This window comes from Rhipicephalus microplus, unplaced genomic scaffold (assembly GCF_043290135.1).
Source record: "Rhipicephalus microplus isolate Deutch F79 unplaced genomic scaffold, USDA_Rmic scaffold_116, whole genome shotgun sequence".
NCBI classification, from domain to species: domain Eukaryota; kingdom Metazoa; phylum Arthropoda; class Arachnida; order Ixodida; family Ixodidae; genus Rhipicephalus; species Rhipicephalus microplus.
This window is the reverse complement of record NW_027464688.1, coordinates 51,231-62,470: the sequence shown is the minus strand read 5'-3', so window position 1 is coordinate 62,470 and position 11,240 is coordinate 51,231.

The following is an 11,240-nucleotide window of genomic DNA, read 5'->3' as shown; positions in this document are numbered from 1 at the left end:
AATGGTGTGTTGCTTTTTTTTCTTCGGGCTGATAGCTTTGAAGATATGTTCTGATGGTGGTGAGAGTGGAGCAGGACTGTCTCCATGGCGCAATTGGCTAGCGCGATCGGCTGTTAACCGAAAGGTTGGAGGTTCGAGCCCACCTGGTGGTGGTGCGGCGCTTTTGTTTCTTTGGGCTGATGGCTCTGAAGAAATGTTCTGACGGTGGTGAGAGTGGAGCACGACTGTCTCCGTGGCACAATTGGCTAGCGCGATTGGCTGTTAACCGAAAGGTTGGAGGTTCGAGCCCACCCGATGGTGGTGCAGCGCTTTTTATCTCTTGGCTGATAGCTCTGAAGAAATTTTCTGACGTAGTGAGAGTGGAGCATGACTGTCTCCTTGGCGCAATAGGCTAGCACGTTCGGCTGTTAACCGAAAGGTTGGAAGTTCGAGCCCACGCGGTGGTGGTGCGGTGCTTTTTTTCCTTTGGGCTGATAGCTTTGAAGTTATGTTGTGATGGTGGTGAGAGTGGAGCACGACTGTCTCCGTGGCGCAATTGGCTAGCGCGATGGGCTGGTAACTGAAAGGTTGGAGGTTCGAGCTGTCCCGGGAGTGGTGTGTTGCTTTTTTCTTTGCGCGGATAGCTTTGAAGATATGTTCTGATGGTGGTGGGAGTGGAGCACGACTGTCTCCGTGGCGCAATTGGCTAGCGCGATCGGCTGTGAACCGAAAGGTTGGAGGTTCGAGCCCTCCCAGGAGTGGTGTGTTGCTTTTTTTCTTTGCGCTTATAGCTTTGAAGATATGTTCTGATGGTGGTGAGAGTGGAGCACGACTGTCTCTGTGGCGTAATTGTCTAGCACGATGGGCTATTAACCGAAAAGTTGGAGGTTCGAGCCCACCCGGTGGTGGTGCGGCGCTTTTTTTTCTTTGGGCTGATAGCTCTGGAGAAATGTTCTGACGGTGGTGAGAGTGGAGCACGACTGTCTCCGTGGCGCAATTGGCTAGCGCGATCGGCTGTTAACCGAAAGGTTGGAGGTTCGAGCTCTCCCGGGAATGGTGTGTTGCTTTTTTCTTTGCGCTGATAGCTTTGAAGATATGTTCTGATGGTGGTGGGAGTGGAGCACGACTGTCTCCGTGGCGCAATTGGCTAGCGCGATCGGCTGTTAACCAAAAGATTGGAGGTTCGAGCACTCCCGGGAGTGGTGCGGCGCTTTTTTTCTTTGGGCTGATAGCTCTGAAGAAATGTTCTGACGCTGGTGAGAGTGGAGCATGACTGTCTCCGTGGCGCAATTGGCTAGCGCGATGGGCTGTTAACAGAAAGGTTGGAGGTTCGAGCCCACCCGATGGTGGTGCAGCGCTTTTTTTTCTTTGGGCTGATAGCTCTGAAGAAATGTTCTGACGGTGGTGAGAGTGGAGCATGACTGTCTCCTTGGCGCAATTGGCTAGCGCGATCGGCTGTTACCCGAAAGGTTGGATGTTCGAGCCCACCCGGTGGTGGTGCGGCGCTTTTTTCCTTTGGGCTGATAGCTCTGAAGAAATGTTCTGACGGTGGTGGGAGTGGAGCACGACTGTCTCCGTGGCGCAATTGGCTAGCGCGATCGGCTGTTAACTGAAAGGTTGGAGCTTCGAGCCCTCCCGGGTGTGGTGTGTAGCTTTTTTTTCTTTGGGCTGATAGCTTTGAAGATATGTTCTGATGGTGGTGAGAGTGAAGCAGGACTGTCTCCGTGGCGCAATTGGCTAGCGCGATCGGCTGGTGACCGAGAGGTTGGAGGTTCGAGCCCACGCGGTGGCGGTGCGGTGCTTTTTATTCTTTGGGCTGATAGCTTTGAAGATATGTTGTGATGGTGGTGTGATTGGAGCACGACTCTCTCCGTGGCGCAATTGGCTAGCGCGATGGGTTGTTAACTGAACGGTTGGAGGTTCGAGCCCACCCAGGAATGGTGTGTTGCTTTTTTTTTCTTTGGGCTGATAGCTTTGAAGATATGTTCTGATGGTGGGGAGAGTGGAGCAGGACTGTCTCCATGGCGCTATTGGCTAGCTCGATCGGCTGTTAACCGAAAGGTTGGAGGTTCGAGCCCACCTGGTGGTGGTGCGGCGCTTTTTTTTCTTTGGGCTGATATCTCTGAAGAGATGTTCTGACGGTGGTGAGAGTGGAGCATGACTGTCTCCTTGGCGCAATCGGCTAGCACGTTCCGCTGTTAACCGAAAGTTTGGAAGTTCGAGCCCACGCTGTGGTGGTGCGGTGCTTTTTTTCCTTTGGGCTGATAGCTTTGAAGATATGTTGTGTTGGTGGTGAGAGTGGAGCACGACTGTCTCCGTGGCGCAATTGGCTAGCGCGATGGGCTGTTAACTGAAAGGTTGGAGGTTCGAGCTCTCCCGGGAGTGGTGTGTTGCTTTTTTCTTTGCGCTGATAGCTTTGAAGATATGTTCTGATGGTGGTGGGAGTGGAGCACGACTGTCTCCGTGGCGCAATCGGCTAGCGCGATGGGCTGTTAACCGAAAGGTTGGAGGTTCGAGCCCTCCCGGGAGTGGTGTGTTGCTTTTTTTCTTTGTGCTTATAGCTTTGAAGATATTGTTACGAGACAATGCCCCACTTAAACAGTGAGATAGGCGCTGAGGAAGACGAGGTGACTTGTGTGTGCGCGCGCTCTCTCTTGTTCGCCATCTTGGCTTGCGCGTTGGCGCTGTGTAAATATATTTTAAAACGCCTAGTTTCCCTTGTGCCTTCACGCAACATTTTGGTGGAAGGTGCTGGGTTACAACGCACGACGGAGTTACGCAGCGGACGCCTAGTCTCTGCTCCCAACATGTCCACCGGCAGCGACGCTTCCTCAACTGCTACGCCCACTGCATCAATGGCGCCGACCTCTCCTGTTTATCTCGTGGCCGCTCCACCCCGCGATCCCGGCAACTTTTCGGGAACGGACGGCGAGGACGTGGATGAGTGGCTTAAACTCTACGAACTCTTCAGCACAAATCACAGGTGGGACCCAACCTTAATGCTGGCAAACATCATCTTTTATTTACAAGGAACGGCCAAGGCGTGGTTTAATAACAATGTGGACGGTATCACAAGCTGGGACGTATGCAAGACCAAATTACGCGAGTTGTTTGGTCAATCTGCCGGCTGCAAGCAGGCCGCTAGGAAAGAACTTGGCACACGTGTTCAGACGTCCACGGAGTCCTACCTGGCGTATATTCAAGATGTGCTGACCCTTTGCCGTAAAGTTGACCGAACCATGGCTGAAGCCGACAAGGTAGCGCACGTGCTCAAGGGCATCGCAGACGATGCATTTAACCTCATTGTGTGCAAAGGCTGTTCCACCGTGCAAGATGTTATCTTGGAGTGCCAACAGTTTCAAGAGGCTAAAAGCCGTCGCATTGCTTACCACTTTACGCGCCTTCCCAACACTGCTGCGACGTCAACATGTGCGGATCTCCATGTACCGACCCTGCCCAATTCACACTCCAGTGACATCACGAGAATTGTACGCCGTGAAATCGAAGCCATCTCACCCGCCCCCTTGAGAGCACTGGCACCGAGTGATCCTCAGCCGACCATATCGCTAATACAGACCGTTGTTCGCCAGGAACTAGCCAACGCGGGTGTTCACACAGTCTGTTCTGTGCACCGTCCCGGCGCTGTCAGTTCGTCTACCCCGAGCCACCCACAGCAGTATCGCCGCCCTGCTCCACGTAATCGTGACCCAAATGCGTGGAGAACGCCTGATGACAGGCCGATTTGCTTCCGATGTGAACGAGTGGGACACATTTCCCGTCATTGCCGAAGCACGTGGACCTCACCGTATCGGGCAAACCCAAACTTCTCCAACCCCCATTCACCGGCCCACCTCTATGACCAGGAACCACCACGGCGTGAGGGCTCAGCTAATTACGACCCGACCACTACGACCACTGCCCAGTACAGTCGCTCACCTTCACCTCGACGTAGATTTTCCCGATCTCCACCACCACCTCGTTCCCCGTCCCCGTCCTCTGCCCGGCGGTTTTCTTCGGAAAACTAACGGCTGCAGCTCCTGGAGGTGACGCTGCTGATACGACTTGCTCTCCAATTCCTCTATTGACGCTCCCGACCAATCAGAACTTGATCGACGTTGAAGTGGACGGTTTATCTGTTAAAGCCTTAGTAGACACTGGCGCCCATATTTCTGTGATGAGCCTGCACATTCGAGACCGCTTAAAGAAAGTACTTACTCCAGCCCCTTCACGCAGCGTTCGCGTTGCTGATGGTAGTACGGCTGCTGTTATTGGCGTCTGTACTGCACGCGTTACTATTGCCGGCCGTCAAACTTCAGTTCTCTTCACTGTTCTTTCTCACTGCACCAATGATGTGATCCTCGGTCTTGACTTTTTGTCCACTCATTCCGCTCTCATCGACTGTTCAGCCGGTACTGTGCAACTTGACCTACCGTGTCCGATTGATCCGCCCAGTCGACCGCAAGCCCGTATGTGCTCTGCTGAACATGTCCGTTTGTTACCGCAAACCGTGACCTGCATCACCGTTACGCCCTCGCCACCTGTATCCGATGGTGACTATGTGCTCGCGCCCATCACATCCCTTCTCTTGACCCACAGTGTTACCTTACCACACACTGTTATTCAGTTACGTGCAAACCACGCCTGCATTCCTGTGCTCAACTTTGCTCTGTGTCCGCAAGTGCTTCCGCGCGGAATCGCCCTCGCCATGCTGACTCCTTCTGAAGAATGCGTCATATCAGCTCTGTCTTCGAACGAGGCTCGACACTCCAGCTTCACACATGCTCGATCTTCGCAAGGAAGCCCGTCTCCTGATGTTAAAAAAATGATCGCGTCAGACCTTTTGCCGCATCAAGCTGACGAACTCCTTCGCGTTCTTGAGTCATACTGGGACGTATTTGACTTTTGTGATCGTCCACTAGGTCAAACCAGTGCGGTAAAGCACCGCATTGACACCGGCGATGCCTCCCCTGTCCATCGACGGCCATACCGCGTATCTTCGACCGAGCGTCACATAATTCAAGCAGAAGTCGACAACATGCTCGCCAAAGACATAATTGAACCATCATGTAGTCCATGGGCTTCCCCTGTTGTTCTTGTCAAAAAGAAGGACAACACTTGGCGATTCTGTGTTGACTACCGACATCTGAACAAGATCACTAAAAAAGACGTCTACCCGCTACCGCGCATAGACGACGCCCTAGATTGTCTTCACGGCGCTAAGTATTTTTCTTCTATTGATCTAAGAGCAGGTTACTGGCAAATTGCTGTCGATGACATGGACCGCGAGAAGACCGCTTTTGTCACCCCCGATGGTCTTTACCAATTTAAGGTCATGCCCTTCGGATTATGCAACGCTCCAGCCACCTTCGAGCGGATGATGGACTCTCTTTTGCGTGGGTTCAAATGGTCAATTTGTCTATGCTACCTTGACGACGTTATCGTCTTTTCCCCGACCTTTGAAACCCACCTCGACCGCGTTTCCTCAATACTGGCCGTATTTCGCAATGCCGGTCTCCAACTGAACTCGTCAAAGTGTCACTTCGGACGCCAGCAACTAACAATGTTGGGCCACCTTGTCGACTCCTCTGGTGTACGTCCTGATCCCGATAAAGTGCGAGCCGTGCGTAACTTCCCTGTTCCGACCTGCACTAAAGAAGTACGCAGCTTTCTCGGTCTGTGCTCGTACTTTCGACGTTTTGTGAACAACTTTGCGGAAGTCGCCCGTCCTCTCACAGACTTATTGAGAAAAGATGTCTCATTCACATGGGGCGCTGCGCAGGCTACGGCGTTCTCTACACTTATTGAATCGCTAACAAAACCACCTGTTCTGGCCCATTTCGACGTTTCTGCCCCTACCGAAGTACACACAGATGCCAGCGGTTACGGAATCGGTGCTGTTTTGGTTCAGCATCAAAGCGGCTGCGCCCGCGTTATCGCCTATGCCAGCCGTCTCCTCTCGCAGGCGGAAAGGAACTACTCCATCACCGAAAGGGAATGCCTTGCTCTCGTTTGGGCAGTAGCAAAATTTCGGCCTTATTTACATGGTCGACATTTCACTGTCATAACCGATCACCACGCACTTTGCTGGCTCTCGTCCTTGAAGGACCCCACTGGGCGCCTTGGTCGATGGGCACTACGGCTTCAAGAGTATAACTACTCGGTGTCCTACAAATCTGGCCGTTTACACCATGACGCTGACTGCTTATCTCGGAATCCAGTGGACCCACCTGAAGCGTTCGATGAATCGCCATGTGTGCTGTCTCTCTCCGCTTTAAGCAACATCCGTGAGGAACAGCGCCGAGATCCTGCCTTGCGTAACATCATCGAGAAGCTTCATTCTGCGGCACCCGATCCTTCTACTCGATTGTTCGTGCTTAACGATGACACATTGTACCGTTGCAACGTCCGCCCTGATGGACACGAACTGCTCCTTGTGGTACCTTCCCACCTACGTGCGAGCGTGATCGGCCAGCTTCATGACGCTCCCACTGCCGGTCACCTCGGACTGTCTCGGACGTATGACCGCGTACAGCGTCGATTTTACTGGCCCAGTCTTTATCGCTCGGTCCGCAGCTACGTCGCCTCATGCGATCAGTGTCAACGCCGCAAAAAACCTTCTATGAGTCCTGCCGGGTTCCTCCAACCACTTGACGTTCCCTTTGATCCCTTCTTCCGACTTGGTCTTGACCTCCTAGGCCCTTTCCCTGCATCCACTTTGGGGAACAAGTGGATAGCTGTCGCGACGGATCATACAACCCGGTACGCTATCACGCGGGCTTTGCCAACCAGCTGCGCCACAGACGTTGCCGATTTTCTCCTGCACGACGTCATACTTCACCATGGCGCCCCACGCCAACTCCTAACAGATCGTGGGCGCTATTTCCTTTCCCGAGTTATCGACGACCTGCTTCGCTCCTGCGAGACGAAACATAAATTTACGACAGCTTACCACCCGCAAACTAACGGACTCACTGAACGATTCAACCGGACTTTAACTGATATGCTCGCTATGTACGTATCGTCCGACCACCAGGACTGGGACGTTGCATTGCCCTTCGTTACGTTTGCCTATAATTCTTCACGCCATGATGCAGCTGGTTTTTCACCTTTCTACCTGGTGTTTGGCCGTCATCCAACTTTACCTTTCGACACCATCTTTCCGACAGCCGTCGACTTTACGACTGAATACACCCGTGATGCTATCACCAGGGCTCGCAAAGCACGAGAAGTTGCTCGTCAGCGCCTTTTAGCATCGCAAGATCACCAGCGGCATCGTTACGACTCACATCACCGCCAAATTTCCTTTACACCAGGTTCTCTTGTGCTATTGTGGACTCCGACTAGACGCGTCGGACTTTCTGAAAAACTGCTTTCCCGGTACTCGGGACCCTACCGCGTATTGCGCCAGGTGACAGATGTGACATACGAGATAGCCCCGCTCGAGTCTTCCTCCGCCTCCGCTTCGCTGTCTACAGACATTGTCCACGTATCCCGCCTTAAGCTTTACCACTCGGCAACACAATAGAAAGCACCGAGACGGTGCTTCAGCACCCGGGGGTTATGTTACGAGACAATGCCCCACTTAAACAGTGAGATAGGCGCTGAGGAAGACGAGGTGACTTGTGTGTGCGCGCGCTCTCTCTTGTTCGCCATCTTGGCTTGCGCGTTGGCGCTGTGTAAATATATTTTAAAACGCCTAGTTTCCCTTGTGCCTTCACGCAACAATATGTTCAGATGGTGGTGGGAGTGGAGCACGACTGTCTCCGTGGCGCAATTGGCTAGCGCGATCGGCTGTTAACCAAAAGGTTGGAGGTTCGAGCACTCCCGGGAGTGGTGTGTTGCTTTTTTTTCTTTGCGCTTATAGCTTTGAAGATATGTTCTGATGGTGGTGAGAGTGGAGCACGACTGTCTCCGTGGCGTAATTGGCTAGCGCGATGGGGTATTAAACGAAAGGTTGGAGGTTTGAGCCCACCCGGTGGTGGTGCGGCGCTTTTTTTTCTTTGGGCTGATAGCCCTGAAGAAATGTTCTGACGGTGGTGAGAGTGGAGCACGACTGCCTCCGTGGCGCAATTGGCTAGCGCAATCGGCTGTTAACCGAAAGGTTGGAGGTTCGAGCTCCCCCGGGAGTGGTGTGTTGCTTTTTTCTTTGCGCTGATAGCTTTGAAGATATGTTCTGATGGTGTTGAGAGTGGAGCAGGACTTCTCCGTGGCGCAATTGGCTAGCGCGATCGGCTGGTGACCGAGAGGTTGGAGGTTCGAGCCCACGTGGTGGCGGTGCGGTGCTTTTTTTTCTTTGGGCTGATAGCTTTGAAGATATGTTGTGATGGTGGTGTGATTGGAGCACGACTCTCTCCGTGGCGCAATTGGCTAGCTCGATGGGCTATTAACTGAAAGGTTGGAGGTTCGAGCCCACCCAGGAATGGTGTGTTGCTTTTTTTTCTTTGGGCTGATAGCTTTGAAGATATGTTCTGATGGTGGTGAGAGTGGAGCAGGACTGTCTCCATGGCGCAATTGGCTAGCTCTATCGGCTGTTAACCGAAAGGTTGGAGGTTCGAGCCCACCTGGTGGTGGTGCGGCGCTTTTTTTTTCTTTGGGCTGATAGCTCTGAAGAAATGTTCTCACGGTGGTGAGAGTGGAGCACGACTGTCTCCGTGGCACGATTGGCTAGTGCGATTGGCTGTTAACCGAAAGGTTGGAGGTTCGAGCCCACCCGATGGTGGTGCAGCGCTTTTTTTCTTTTGGCTGATATCTCTGAAGAAATGTTCTGACGGTGGTGAGAGTGGAGCATGACTGTCTCCTTGGCGCAATCGGCTAGCACGTTCCGCTGTTAACCGAAAGGTTGGAAGTTCGAGCCCACGCGGTGGTGGTGCGGTGCTTTTTTTCCTTTGGGCTGATAGCTTTGAAGATATGTTCTGATGGTGGTGGGAGTGGAGCACGACTGTCTCCGTGGCGCAATTGGCTAGCGCGATGGGCTGTTAACCGAAAGGTTGGAGGTTCGGGCCCTCCCGGGAGTGGTGTGTTGCTTTTTTTCTTTGCGCTTATAGCTTTGAAGATATGTTCTGATGGTGGTGAGAGTGGAGCACGACTGTCTCCGTGGCGTAATTGGCTAGCGCGATGGGGTATTACCCGAAAGGTTGGAGGTTTGAGCCCACCAGGTGGTGGTGCGGCGCTTTTTTTTCTTTGGGCTGATAGCTCTGAAGAAATGTTCTGACGGTGGGGAGAGTGGAGCACGACTGTCTCCGTGGCGCAATTGGCTAGCGCGATCGGCTGTTAACCGAAAGGTTGGAGGTTCGAGCTCTCCCGGGAGTGGAGTGTTGCTTTTTTCTTTGCGCTGATAGCTTTGAAGATATGTTCTGATGGTGGTGGGAGTGGAGCACGACTGTCTCCGTGGCGCAATTGGCTAGCGCGATCGGCTGTTAACTAAAAAGGTTGGAGGTTCGAGCACTCCCGGGAGTGGTGTGTTGCTTTTTTTTCTTTGCGCTTATAGCTTTGAAGATATGTTCTGATGGTGGTGAGAGTGGAGCACGACTGTCTCCGTGGCGTAATTGGCTAGAGCGATGGGGTATTAACCGAAAGGTTGGAGATTTGAGCCCACCCGGTGGTGGTGCGGCGCTTTTTTTTCTTTGGGCTGATAGCTCTGAAGAAATGTTCTGACGGTGGTGAGATAGGAGCATGACTGTCTCCGTGGCGCAATTGGCTAGCGCGATGGGCTGTTAACCGAAAGGTTGTAGGTTCGAGGCCACCCGATGGTGGTGCAGCGCTTTTTTTTCTTTTGGCTGATAGCTGTGAAGAAATGTTTTGACGGTGGTGAGAGTGGAGCATGACTGTCTCCTTGGCGCAATTGGCTAGCGCGATCGGCTGTTAACCGAAAGTTTGGAGGTTCGAGCCCTCCCGGGAGTGGTGTGTTGCTTTTTTCTTTGTGCTGATAGCTTTGAAGATATGTTCTGATGGTGGTGAGAGTTGAGCACGACTGTCTCCGTGGCGTAATTGGCTAGCGCGATGGGCTATTAACCGAAAGGTTGGACGCTCGAGCCCACCATGTGGTGGTGCGGCGCTTTTTTCCTTTGGGCTGATAGCTATGAAGAAATGTTCTGACGGTGGTGGGAGTGGAGCACGACTGTCTCCGTGGCGCAATTGGCTAGCGCGATCGGCTGTTAACTGAAAGGTTGGAGGTTCGAGCCCTCCCGGGAGTGGTGTGTTGCTTTTTTTTTCTTTGGGCTAATAGCTTTGAAGATAAGTTCTTATGGTGGTGAGAGTGGAGCAGGACTGTCTCCGTGGCGCAATTGGCTAGCGCGATCGGCTGGTAACCGAGAGGTTGGAGGTTGGAGCCCACGCGGTGGCGGGGCGGTGCTTTTTTTTCTTTGGGCTAATAGCTTTGAAGATATGTTGTGATGGTGGTGTGATTGGAGAACGACTCTCTCCGTGGCGCAATTGGCTAGCGCGATGGGCTGTTAACTGAAAGGTTGGAGGTTAGAGCCCACCCAGGAATGGTGTGTTGCTTTTTTTTCTTTGGGCTGATAGCTTTGAAGATATGTTCTGACGGTGGTGAGAGTGGAGCATGACTGTCTCCTTGGCGGAATCGGCTAGCGCGGTGGGCTATTAACCGAAAGGTTGGAGGTTCGAGCCCACCCGGTGGTGGTGCGGCGCTTTTTTTTGGGCTGATAGCTCTGAAGAAATGTTCTGACGGTGGTGAGAGTGGAGCACGACTGTCTCCGTGGCGCAATTGGCTAGCCTGATCGGCTGTTAACCGAAAGGTTGGAGGTTCGAGCTCTCCCGGGAGTGGTGTGTTGCTTTTTTCTTTGCGCTAATAGCTTTGAAGATATGTTCTGATGGTGGTGGGAGTGGCGCACGACTGTCTCCGTGGCGCAATTGGCTAGCGTGATCGGCTGTTAACCAAAAGGTTGGAGGTTCGAGCACTCCCGGGAGTGGTGTGTTGCTTTTTTTTCTTTGCGCTTATAGCTTTGAAGATATGTTCTGATGGTGGTGAGAGTGGAGCACGACTTTCTCCGTGGCGTAATTGGCTAGCGCGATGGGGTATTAACCGAAAGGTTGGAGGTTTGAGCCCACCCGGTGGTGGTGCGGCGCTTTTTTTTCTTTGGGCTGATAGCTTTGAAGAAATGTTCCGACGGTGGTGAGAGTGGAGCACGACTGTCTCCGTGGCGCAATTGGCTAGCGCGATCGGCTGTTAACCGAAAGGTTGGAGGTTCGAGCTCTCCCGGGAGTGGTGTGTTGCTTTTTTCTTTGCGCTGATAGCTTTGAAG